Raw genomic sequence first — 14,177 nt, 5'->3', positions numbered from 1 at the left:
GTGGCCAGGGACGCCTTTCCATGCAGACCAGGGGCGCCTAAAGCGGCCTGGGAAGACCCACAGGCGCAGTCAAGAAAATCAAGAAAAAAAGTATTGTACGTTACTTCCTTTATCAATCACCTTGCTGACATTTGCAAAGAAAAGTATAATCAAAAAGTATAAAACAGTAGTCCGTAGTGCAATTTTGTGACTGGATCAATTGAGGTGCCACTGAAGGTGTCTTCTTACTCTTGGTCTACAGAAGCCACCTTCTGAGGTCACACCAGGGTCTCTGAACATGGGTTTTTGTAAGGCTGACACAGGGCTGATAGCGGGAAAACTCAGGCAAAATTGTCTTTGCGTGGTAAGCGGTTGTGTGACTGCAGAAAGTACCCCCCCCCATTTCATATTCCTGTAAAACACAACGTCCGCAGCTTGCAACAGGGTGGGCGTAAAGCCGTCTTGACTCAGACACAGCAATTGAGGATGTAGTTTGGCATCAGGCTACATCAGACTGTGTTTGGTCCTACACAGAGTTCTTGATCTCTGTTAGAAATACACACAGTAATCATGTGTCAATATGTCACCTCTTGTGTGTGGCCCGGGCCACACATGAATTTACTAGGCTTATATACTGTTTGTTGTCCAGCCGCATGCCTTTCTGAATAGTTATATTTAAAAATATTACATTAAAAATCAACATAACACAAACACACACGTACACAAACATAGAGATACATGCACATATATATAACTCACACACATATAGTATACTTAAGCCTAAACTGTGCATAGGGACTACCCAGAGGGCTGAAAAAGTGATTTCTGACAGGTCCTCACACTTTTGACCAGTCCTCACACTTATGACCGGTCATCATTTATGCCTGTTGCAGCATTTTGTGCATAAGGACTACTCAGAGGGCTGAAAAAGTTATTTTTGACTTGTCCTCACACTTTTGACTGGTCCTCACACCTACAACTATCTTTACATTTTGCACCCTATCTTGTAACCGTGGTGAAGAGAAGCAGTTGTGAAATGAGTGATATGGTTGTTAAAAATGCTGCAATGGGCATAAATGTGAGGATGGTCATAAGTGTGAGGACTGGTCAAAAATTACTTTTTTTAGCCCTCTGAGTAGTTTCTATGCCCATAGCCACGCCCACCAGTCACATGACCACCAAGCCACACCCCAAAATAAGCCACGCCCATTCTCCCCCCCCCCTCCCCGTGGCCCGGGCCTTTGCTTATTTTTCTGTATTTGGCCCTCACTCAAAAAAGTTTGGACACCCCTGGTCTATACTATAGGCCACCCAACCAAACAGAGGAAGTAGATGAACTGTTTGCTAGTCAGCTAACTAAGGTATGTAGGAAGCACATCACAGTAGTAATGGGGGATTTTAACTACCCTGACATCAACTGGGAAACAAATTCTGCACCAAGTGGAAGATCCAACAGGTTCCTAACAAACCTAGCAGACAACTTTGTTTCCCAAAAAATAGAGAAGGCGACAAGGGGATCAGCCATATTGGACTTAATTCTCACTAACAGAGATGAAATGATAGAAGGTGTTGAAGCTACAGGAACCTTGGGGGCAAGTGACCACGCAATATTGGAATTCGACATTAAGCAAATACAAGTAGTAGAACAAAGTCAAACTAGAGTCTTGGACTTTAAGAGAGCTAATTTCAATAAACTTAGAGAGAGCTTGAGAAGGATTCAATGGATGAGAATCCTCAGGGGGAAAACAACTCAAAAAGCTTGGGAAATTTTGAAAAGTGAGATTATAAAAGCACAGTCTAACACAATACCAATGAAGAAGAAAAATAGTAGATCTCAAAAGAAACCAGCATGGATGCATAAAAAACTATCTGACAAATTGAAAGACAAAAAGGACAAATATAAAAAGTGGAAAGAGGGGCAAATAACTAAGGCAGAATATCAGCAAATAGCCCGAGCCTGTAAAGATGAAGTGAGGAAAGCTAAGGCTCACAATGAACAAAGGCTAGCGACAAAAGTAAAAAATAACAAAAAAAGCTTCTTCCAACATGTTAAAAACAAGAAAAAAGTCAAGGAAACAATTGGCCCATTGCTGGGAAAGTGGCAAGAAGATGACAAGCAACAGGGAGAAAGCAGATCTACTTAACTCATATATTGCATCTGTCTTCACACAAAAGGAAAAAACAATCCAACCTATCAAAAACAGCACTACAAAAAACAGATTAGAAACACGTTAAAATAGGGAAGAAAATGGTAAGTGAACACCTGTCTACCCTAGACGAGTTCAAATCACCAGGACCGGATGGATTACACCCCAAGGTTCTGAGGGAACTGGCAGACGTGATCTCAGAACCACTGAAGATTTCAAAGATCCCGGAGCACAGGGGAGCTGCCAGAGGACTGGAAAAGAGCTGATGTAGTTCCCATCTTCAAAAAAGGAAAAAAAACAGATCCAGGAAACTACAGACCTATCAGTCTGACCTCAATACCGGGGAAGATTCTGGAAAAGATAATCAAGCAACGAATCACCGAACACCTAGAAGCAAACAAAGTAATAACCAAAAGCCAACATGGGTTTGTCAAAAACTGATCATGCCAGACTAATCTTATCGCATTCTTTGACAAAATGACAAAATTAGTAGACCAGAGGAATGCTGTCGATATAATTTACTTGGACTTCAGTAAAGCATTTGATAAAGTAGACCATAACCTACTACTAGATAAAGTAGAAAAATGTGGGTTAGACAGCACCACCACCAGATGGATTCGTAACTGGCTGACCAACCGCACTCAACGTGTAGTCCTCAACGGAACTACATCCACATGGAGGGAAGTATGCAGTGGAGTACCCCAAGGCTCTGTTTTAGGCCCAGTACTCTTCAACATCTTCATCAATGACTTGGACGAGGGGATAGATGGGGAACTCATCAAATTTGCAGATGACACCAAGCTGGCAGGAATAGCCAACACTCCAGAAGATAGGCTCAAGTTACAGAAAGATCTTGACACTTGAACATTGGGCGCTATCTAACAAAATGAAATTCAACAGTGAAAAAAGTAAGGTTCTACATTTAGGCCAAAAAAACAAAATGCACCAGTACCGTATATGTGGTACCTTGCTCAATAGTAGTACCTGTGAGAGGGATCTTGGAGTCCTAGTGGATAACCATTTAGATATGAGCCAGCAGTGTGCAGCAGCTGTTAAAAAAGCCAACATAGTTCTGGGCTGCATAAACAGAGGGATAGAATCAAGATCACGTGAAGTGTTAGTACCACTTTATAATGCCTTGGTAAGGCCACACTTGGAATATTGCATCCAGTTTTGGTTGCCACGATGTAAAAAAGATGTTGAGACTCTAGAAAGAGTGCAGAGAAGAGCAACAAAGATGATTAGGGGACTGGAGGATAAAACATATGAAGAACGGTTGCAGGAACTGGGTATGTCTAGTTTAACAAAAAGAAGGACTAGGGGAGACATGATAGCTGTGTTCCAGTATCTCAGGGGCTGCCACAAAGAAGGGGGAGTCGGGCTGTTCTCCAAAGCACCTGAGGGTAGAACAAGAAGCAATGGGTGGAAACTGATCAAAGAAAGAAGCAACTTAGAACTAAGGAGAAATTTCCTGACAGTTAGAACAATTAATAAGTGGAACGACTTGCCTTCAGAAGTTGTGAATGCTCCAACACTGGAAATTTTTAAGAAAATGTTGGATAACCATCTGACAGATGGTGTAGGGTTTCCTGCCTGGGCAGGGGGTTGGACTAGAAGGCCTCCAAGGTCCCTTCCAACTCTGATGTGATGTGATGTGATGTGATGTGATGTGATGTGATGTGATGTGATGTTATGTTATGTTATGTTATGTTATGTTATGTTATGTTATGTTATGTTATGTTATGTTATGTTATGTTATGTTAAATAAAGAGGTAACACCATCAGAACTGATGGTGGCAATCAAAAAGCAAAAGATAAATAAAGCACCAGGACCAGATGAGTTACCATCAGAGATATATAAGAACCATCAGGGGGTACTGAGTTCTGTCCTGTTAGATGTATATAATGACGTTTTAAATGAGGCAAAAATTCCAACTTCCTGGAGGGAAGCGACAATTACACTGATTCCAAAGGAAAATTCTGACTTGACACATATCAGACTGATATAGACCGATATCTCTATTAAATTCAGATTATAAAATTTTTATGATGATTATGGCCGAAAGACTTAAGAATTTCTTAGAAAATGTTATCCACTCAGATCAAAATGGATTTTTGCCAGGACGACATATTAGGAATAATACTAGAACAATATTAGATATTATAGAATACCATGAGTCCCACAACAAAAAACAGATGGTATAAATATTTGCAGATGCACAAAAGGCATTTGATAATGTCAAATGGGAATTTATTTTGAATAAATTAAAATATATGGTCTTCGGGGACAAATTTATAAAGATGTGTGGAGCAATCTACTCAGAACAAGAAGCAAAAGTTGTAATTAATGGGGAAACAACAATGAATTTTCAAATTCAGAAAGGGATGAGACAAGGCTGTCTGCTGTCACTGCTACTGTTTATTTTATCCTTAGAAACACTGAATAGAGTAATTCGTGACGACAATCAAATTAGGGGTTTGAGAATTAGAAATGAAATCTTCAAGACGACCTGGTCTTTATTATTGAGGAGCCACTGCAGTCTGGTGTACGGCTGATGGAAATACTGGAGGAATATGGGGAGGTAGCTGGCTTAAAGATAAATAAGGATAAAACAAAAATGTTAGTTAAAAATATGATAAAGGAGCAAAAAAAAAAAAAAGAATTAGAAGGGAAAATGGATATTCAAATAGCCAAAAAAATCAGGTACTTGAGGATTCAATTAACATGTAGATGTGTGATGCTTCAAGAAGAGAATTTATCATAAACTGATTGAACAAATCAGAATTGACCTAGAGAGATGGGGAAGATTGCAACTTATGGGAAGGATCGCCGCAATCAAGATGAATGTGCTACCCAAAATACTATATTTGTTCCAATGTATACCAATTTGGCTTAAAAAAGATTTTTTTTACAAATTTGAATAAAATTATAGCAAAATTTATATGGCAAGGCAAAAAACCAAGAATTAAATTAAAACTATTGAGGGATGCAAAAGAGAGGGGGGGATTCGACCTTTCAGATTGGGAGAAATATCAACAAGCAGCGTCGCTGATCTAGGTAAGTGATTGGCTGCATCTCAAAAATAGAAGATTGTTAACATTAGAAGGACATGATCTTCAAATAAGGTGACATGCCATCATCTGGGAAGAGAAACACAAAACACACCAGTACTTCCAAAGGCACTACATTAGGAGGGTGCTCTTAGATATATGGCTCAAAACTAAAAGAAGCAACTATATACAGGTTCCAAATTGGCTATCGGTAGTAGAAATGGTCACACATATCCTAATCATCTTAAAACAGGGATTGCTACATACAAAGAACTATTGCATGTGAAAGGGGAATTGAAATCAAGGCACAAACTAAAGGAAGAGGGAATGGAATTAGAATGGTGGGTTTACCTACAAATACAGTCCAAATTCTTGAAAGATAAAAAAGAAAAGGGCATAAAGTCAGAACTATCAGAGTTGGATAAAATTTTACAAAATACGGAGAAAAAGGTCATAGGGAAACTATATAGGTATCTATTAGAACAAGATATGTATTGAATCCCTAGTGCTGCCGTGTAACGGGGTGAGCTCCCGTTACTTGTCCCAGCTTCTGCCAACCTAGCAGTTTCAAAAGCATGTAAAAATGCAAGTAGAAAAAAAAAGGGACCACCTTTGGTGGGAAGGTAACAGCATTCCGTGCGCCTTTGGTGTTGAGTCATGCCGGCCACATGACTACAGAGACGTCTTCAAACAGTGCTGGCTCTTCGGCTTTGAAACGGAGATGAGTCGGCAACGACTAGCACGTATGTGCGAGGGGAACCTTTACCTTTACTATGTATGAAGAACAGGTCAAGGAGAATATGATAACCTGGGGCAGATGCTTCGGGTACAGTATTGATTTGGATAACTGGTTAAATTTATGGGAAAAAAATATTAAAATTACATTGTATGCCATTCTATGCCCGTCCTCATTCCGGACTAGTATCATCTGTTATCATCCTGCCATTCGGAGATGGAGCCCCTATATTGCTGATTTCTATCTTCAGTTGCTATGCACTATACTTCTTGTGAACTCTTGCGCCTGCGAGGTGCCCCCGCCTCGCAGGAATGGCCCCCCACATTATCGAGGGCCGGCCTCCATGACGGGTTTTGGGACCCACAGAGGTGGCATGCAAAAAAGAAGAGCTTGTGGGGTTTTTTAGAGAGGGAATTTTTAAGGGGAGGGAGGGTAAGGTCGGGTAATGGGAGTAACCCGTCGGGTGGGGGGCCAGTCCCTATATATGCTCATGGCGGTTCTTTATTAGATTCGGAGGTTATGGGGGAGGAGTATGTTCCTACTTGTGAGGGTGGCTCTATTGATACGGTAAGTGGGAGGAGCAGGTACGGCGGAAGCGAGGGGTCATATCGATTTCGGAAGCGCGTGCTCGATGTTTGAAAGTGATCACGCGTTCCAACCCCTTAGACTTCTCCCGTTCCCCGGATGGTCAGGATCCTCAGAGCTTGGGCCTTCGGTTGATGCTATGCAATGCACGGTCCGTGGTGAACAAAGCCCCCCTCATCTGTGATCTTATACAGGGGGGCTCCGCGGACCTTATGGGCATTACCTGGTTGGGCACAGAAGGGGGGGTGCCCCTTGGGGAAATGTGCCCACCAGGTTTCTGAGCATTTCATCAACCGAGGGCCCAAGGTAGGGGTGGGGGGTGGCGGTTGCCATGGACCTGACCCAAGTAGTGGATGGCCCTACCCACATTGGTGGAGGCACACTGGATTTGATTTTTATCTCTGGATAGTGGATGAGTGATCTGGTTTTGGGAGATGTAGTCACTGAGCTGTTGTCATGGTCAGATCACTCTCTCCTTCGTCTGGACTTTCAGACCGCCACCCAACACCGCAGGGAGACAGGACCACTACGGTGGTTCCGTCCCAGGCGCCTGATGGACCCGGAGAGGTTCCTGACAGAGCTTGGGCCATTCCCTGAGGATCTTGCCCATGGCACGGCTGAAGAACTAGTCGCGGCTTGGGAACGGGCCGCGGCCGGGGCTTTAGACCGTGTCGTGCCTTTGCGGCCTCTGACCCAGCATAGGTCTCAACCAGCTCCTTGGTTCTCTGAGGAGCTAAGGGAGATGAAACGCCGGAGAAGACGCCTAGAGAGTGTCTGGAGATCCAGCCATTCGGAAGCTGATCGGACACTAATTAGTAGGGCCTTCTCTGTGGGAGCATCGACGCTCTGGAATGAACTCCCCCCTGGCCTACGTCAAGTGCCTGATCTTCGGACCTTCCGTCGTGAGCTAAAAACATACTTATTTATTCAAGCAGGACTGGCATAATAGTTTGATTTTAAATTGGGGTTTTATTAATATTCTTAAATATTTTAAATTTAATTTTAATTATTAGCTGTTTTTGTAATTTTGATATGTTTTAATTTGTTTTAATTGTACATATTTTGTATTTTATCTCCGGCTGTACACCGCCCTGAATCCTTCGGGAGAAGGGCGGTATAAAAATTCAATAAATAAATAAATAAATAAATAAATAAAATTAGGTCCTTTAGTAGGACCTACCTAGTGGCACTGAGGGAAGCGAGGCGTTTTTACGTCTCTTCCCTCATTGCGTTGGCAGATAACCGTCCGGCGGCGTGTTTCGGGTGACCCGCTCCCTTCTTCAATAGGGGATGCGGGATGACCCGTTGCAGGGACGTGCTGAGGATTTTAGTGGTTATCTATACGATAAAATCGCTCAGCTTCGGGATGGTTTGGATCAAAGTTGGGTGGATCCAGGTGAGATGTCGGAGACACGTCTTGTTGAGACTGTTTGGGATGGATTTGATCCTGTGGCTCCCGAGGACATGGACAGGTTACTGGGGAGGTTGAATGCCACCACGTTTACTGGACCCATGCCCCTCCTGGTTGGTGCTGGCCACACAGGAAGTGACATGAGGCTGGCTCCGGGGGATTATAAATGCTTCCTTGTTGGAGGGGGTCGTCCCTGCCGCCTTGAAAGAGGCGGTAGTGAGACCCCTCCTCAAGAAGCCTTCCCTGGACCCGGCTGCTTTAGGTAATTATCGTCCAGTCTCCAACCTTCGCTTTACGGCGAAGGTTGTAGAGTGTGGTGGCATGTCAATTACCCCGGTACCTGGATGAAACTGTCTATCTGGACCCGTTCCAGTCCGGCTTTCGGCCCAGTTATAGCACGGAGATGGCTTTGGTCGCGTTGGTTGATGATCTCTGGAGGGCCAGGGATAGGGGTTTTTCCTCTGCCCTGGTCCTATTAGACCTCTCAGCGGCTTTTGATACCATCGACCATGGTATCCTCTTGCACCGGTTGGAGAGATTGGGAGTGGGAGGCACCGTTTATCGGTGGTTCTCCTCCTATCTCTCCGATCGGTCGCAGACGGTGTTGACAGGGGGGCAGAGGTCGTCCCCGAGGTACCTCACTTGTGGGGTGCCGCAGGGGTCGATTCTCTCGCCCCTTCTGTTCAACATCTATATGAAGCCACTGGATGAGATCATCAGTGGCTTTGGGGTGAGATACCATCTGTACGCTGATGATACTCAGCTGTACTTTTCCACCCCGGGCCACCCCAATGAAGCTATCGAAGTGCTGTCCTGGTGCCTGGAAGCCATACGGGTCTGGATGGGGAGAAACAGGCTCAAACTCAATCCCTCCAAGACGGAGTGGCTGTGGATGCTGGCACCTCGGTACAGTCAGTTACAGGCGCAGCTGACTGTTGGGGGCGAGTTACTGGCCCCGATGGAAGGGGTCCGCAACTTGGGTGTCCTCCTGGATGGACGGCTGTCTTTTGAAGATCATTTGACGGCCGTCTCCAGGAGAGCTTTTTACCAGGTTCGCCTGGTTCGCCAGTTGCGCCCCTTTCTAGACCGGGGTGCCCTATGCACGGTCACTCATGCACTCGTCACATCTCGCTTGGATTACTGCAATGCTCTCTACATGGGGCTCCCCTTGAAGAGCATCCGGAGGCTTCAGTTGGTTCAGAATGCAGCTGCGCGGGTAATAGAGGGAGCCCCTCGTGGCTCCCACATGACACCTCTCCTGCGCAGACTGCACTGGCTACCTGTGGCCTTTCGGGTGCGCTTCAAGTTTTTGGTTACCATCTTTAAAGCGCTCCATGGCATAGGGCTGGGTTATTTACGGGACCGCCTGCTGCCACCGACTACCTCCCACCGACCCATACGCTCTCACAAGGATGGACTCCTTAGGGTGCCCTCCGCCAGGCAGTGCCGACTGGCGACACCCAGGGGAAGGGCCTTCTCTGTGGGGGCCCCCACCCTCTGGAACGAGCTCCCCCCAGGATTACGTCAACTTCCTGACCTTCGAACCTTCCGCCGCGAGCTTAAGACACATCTATTTATTTGTGCAGGGCTGGCCTAGGGTTTAATTTTAAAATTAATTTTAAATGGGGTTTTGTATTTTTTAACTATAGTTTTAAATTTGGCCTAATGGAATAAGTTTTTTAAATGTTGTTTTAACATGTATTTATTTTATACTTTATGTTTTATAAGGCTGAGTCCTTCGGGAGATAGGGCGGTATAGAAATTTGAATAATAAATAAAGAAATAAATAAATTGGCGGCCGAATACAAAGAAAACCTGTATAAAATGTTTCACAGGTGGCATATCCCACCCACAAGATGGGCAAAGATAAAAAGAGTAAAAAATATTCTCCGATTTGTTGGAAATGTGAAATGGAATTAGGAACATATTACCATATGTGGTGGGAATGCCAAAAAAATGAAAAAAAATTGGCAGCAAAAAAGCTGGCTAGAGGAAATGTTAATGATCAAAACTGAGGTCAAACCAGAATTTTTCTTATTGGGTATGACGGACGACAAACAAGATAAAAGTGTTACTTATTTAATATTTCATATACTAACCGCGGCAAGACTAATATTTGCCCAAAAGTGGAAGTGCAAAGATGTACCCTCGGAAGAAGACATAATAAATAAAATTTACAACTGCACAGAGATAGATAGACTTACCCTAGAACTTAAAGATAAATGTGAATCAAGGTATTACGACGTCTGGAATAAATTTTATGACTGCCTTGAGAGGAGGAAGAATGCCAGAAAGTAGGGATAAGGAGTGTCTGGAAATGTATATATCAATGTATATTGTATATTGTATTTATGAGGGTAGAATAATTTTATTAAATATGTATAGAGTTGTAATAGTAGTAATAACATGGTTTATACTTGATATAAATGGAATTAGGAGATATGTAAACCTATATATAAACTGAGAACACATGACATAGTAAATTAGATTTGACATAGATGTTAAAAACCAGAGACGTGGAGCAAAGTCCACTGTTTTTGTTTTGTTTTTTTAAATTCAATAAAAATTTCTGGAAAAAAAATAAAATAAAAAAATGAGAAAAAAGCTGGATAGATATGTTTTTTTTAAAAGTTTAAGCAGCAAATGCAATAGCCGAAAGCATTTTATTTATTTGTATAATTTTTCTTTAATTTCCTGCATAATAAAGAATAACTGTTAAAACTAAATCAGAGGCCTTGAAAGTTGCCTTAGATTGGCATCCTGGTTTGAAATTTTATTAACCTTTGATTAGATTGCGTAAAGGCTGGGAATTGTATTTATGAATTTGATGCTGCTGCGAATCATATATAAACTGAGCAAATCAATGAGCCTCTTATAGCCAGAACTTTGACAAAGGCAGGAGCCTTAAAAGGTTTTATTTTCCCCACCCAGGTCCATTATAGGCTGTCCTTGACTTATGGCCGTATGGTTAATAATGCTTCAAAGTTACAACAACCTTGGATAAAATGACTTACCACTTCTACTCGCACTTACGACTGTCGCAACATCCCTGTGGTCACGTGATCACAATTTCTGACCTTTTTTTGCCAATTTCAGGCATCGGGGAAGCCGGAGTTGCTTAATCACAGCCTGATTCACATAATAACTGTGTGATTTGCTTAATGACAGTGGTGATTCACTTAACAGCCTTTGAGGTGTTGACCCTTTGAGACCTGTACGCAATGAAATTTCATTTTAATGTATGCCGATTAGTCCACATTTAAAGTGACAATAAAGTTCTGTTCTATTCTATTCTATTCTATTCTATTCTATTCTATTCTATTCTATTCTATTTATCTTTGATAACCTCAAGATGGATGCCTGGAAACGTAGTCATGGCAACAGGGTTTATTTTTTATTAGCTGGGAGTTTTTGCTGCTTTTTCGGTCTGATCCACTTAGACTGGGGGATTCTGGGTAGGCAGAGAGTCGTTGGAATGTACCAACTCCTGGAATCCTCAGGGGTCGTTCTTGACCTTCCTGGGGGAGGATGAGGGATCAGCCCAGAAAATGGGGGTAGTGGTGCCTGAGGCCTCCATTGAGGGAAGCAGCCTCCGCTTTGGCACAAATGGACCCCTTCCCTTCTCTCTCCAACCCTCCATCTTCCCTGTCCAGAATGTGGGTCGCCCGTCCCCTCTGAGCTCCCATCACAGCCAACGCAGGGATCTCTTTCCTTTGGGGCTCCTTTCCCACTCGATCCCATAGTAGCCAAAAAAGATCGGAGGCTCCTCATGATCCTCAGAAAGGGATCCCAGAGGAAAGGGGGCAGGAAGGACCTCAGAGCATCTCCAGGGCGATTATGAAGGAGAAGACCAGAAGAGACTTGGCTTCTCTCATCCCATCATAGCTGCTGGGCACCTTGGCCTTGACTTTCTACAAAGAATTTTATTATGGCTACAACCTACTTCCCACTGTGCTATCCCCTCTCCCAACTTTAGTAGTAGGATAGTAGGATTATGGCAGGCCTCGAGCCTGAAGGCACAAAATGAGGTCTGACAGCTGGAACCCATCCTGAGGGAACTCAGGAACTTGAGGAGGGTCTGCAGCTACTGGGGGTCTCCTGGGGAAGCCTCACATTGCGTCTCCTCTTTTTCAACTCATCTTCCTCTTCCTCTTTGTGAATCTTCAATAAAGGCATCAAACAGACAAGAGACAGAACCAGTGCAGGTACTCCTTCAGTTGCAACAGTTCATTTAGTGACCGTTCAAAATTAAAATGTCATTGAGAAAAGTGACTTATGACTGTTTTCCACACTTACAACCATGGCAGCATTCCCATGGTCAGGTCACATGATCAAAAATTATATGCTATTTATGATGGTCGCGGTGTCCCAGGGTCACGTGATCCTCTTTTAGGATCATCTGACAAGCAGTGTCAAAGGGGAAGTCAGGTTCACTTAACGTTAGTAACTCTGTTACTAAATTAACAACTGCAGTGATTCACTTAACAACTGTGGCAAAAAGCTTGTAAATTGGGGCAAAATTCATTTAACAACTGTCTTGCTTAGCAACAGAAATTTTGGAGTCAATTGTGGTTGTAAGTCGAGGAGTACCTGTTAAAGGAAATCTCATAAAATCCAGAGGAGTTTGGAGGCTGGGGAAGGTGAAAGCAAATAGAAAAGAGAGAAAAAAGACCAAAAATCTCTCTCACACTTCAAACAATGAAAAATAACAGAAAGTAACAGAAATATTTCAACTTTCTTGACTTAATTACAACATTCACGCAAAACTGACAGAAGCCAGACTAAATGCTGGATGTGGGAGGGCAGCATTTGCACTCACCACTGAAATAAATTCAGCTTTTTAAAGGGACAAATTTGTCCCTTTAAAAATTTTCAATTTTCAATTTTCAAACTGTTTCCATATTGCAACTCAATAGGTTTTCAATCTCACATTTTGTTTTGTGCACCTGCACGCACAAATTTATGCAGACAAATGAGCAAACAAGCAAAACCCATCATACCTTTCCCTTAACAAAGCAACAGCTACACCTCCCGGCTTGTGTTTGCAGGGACTTTTATCACAGCCCTGAAGAGACTCCGGATTTCCCCCATTTTGCTTCCCAGCTAGAAGAAAGAAACGGCTTGCGTGGAATCCAATTGACGGGGAGACAGATCGATTAAAAAATCATCTTCTATTTGTAGTGGAATGATAGCATTTTTCTGGTTCTCTCCAGCCTTGATTACAGCCTTGCAATATAAGAGCAAATTAATTCATAAAAAGAAAACTTCTCAGGCAGAAGTGAGGGCACCAGACCCGCCCTCCCAGCCCTGGGCCATAGCGGGTTTTTCTGTTTCTTTGGGAAAGATTCAATTACTGATCAGTTTGAGCCCCATCATCCACTTCCCTCCCTGTCTAGGATCAGCTCACGCAATTCCTCCATTCAGAGAATAGGAAAATGGGAGTTTGCACAGAGCCTCTGGGTGAGTCTCTGATCTTCGACACAATAAGGTCAATCTGACCTCTCCAAAGCCAAATTCCCCCTTGGTTCCTGGACACCTCCAGCCATCGCTCAGCTCACAAAAAAATCATCCTATAGGGTTCCCCAGCAGTTGTCCCTGGTTGCAGCTTGAAGATTGGGAATCCCACTTCTAACACCAACTTCTGTGGAATCAAACACAAAAACCCAATAATGCAGACTCACTGCAGTCGCTATTTATTCATTGTCCACGGGAGGAAAACACTGGAAGGAAGTCCCACAGATAAAAGGACAATTTCAAAAAAACCAACTATGATCTCATAGACACTGACCTCTCATCTCTTGATTGGCAAATTCTATTCTCTAACTGTAACACTGCCGAAGACCATTATAATATTTTCTTGCTCAAAGTCAATAGTTATTAAACTATGTGTACCACTAATCAGCACCAAAACCAGGAAAAACAAATTACCCATATCAATAAGAAACCTCCAATAAAAAAAAATCCCTCTGGCGAAAAAACAAAACTGGCTATGTAGCTAACTTTAAAAGCCGCTACAAAAATATATGCCACCAAACAAAGACTGAATGCACCAATTACCACATCAAACAAGAACAAAACCTTCTGCGCACGAAATCCAATTGCGCCTTCTATAATTTTGTAAACAACAAACTTAAAGACTCGAGATCCATCCCACCCCTAAAAGGACCTAACGGTAAAGAATGCAATGATGAAGCAGTTAAAGCAAACCTCTTTAACGCATTCTTCGGTTCAGTCTTTGTAAACAGCAATGGCTCATGCCCAACATTCC

This window comes from Ahaetulla prasina, chromosome 11 (assembly GCF_028640845.1).
Source record: "Ahaetulla prasina isolate Xishuangbanna chromosome 11, ASM2864084v1, whole genome shotgun sequence".
NCBI lineage: Eukaryota > Metazoa > Chordata > Lepidosauria > Squamata > Colubridae > Ahaetulla > Ahaetulla prasina.
This window is presented reverse-complemented; position numbering follows the sequence as displayed.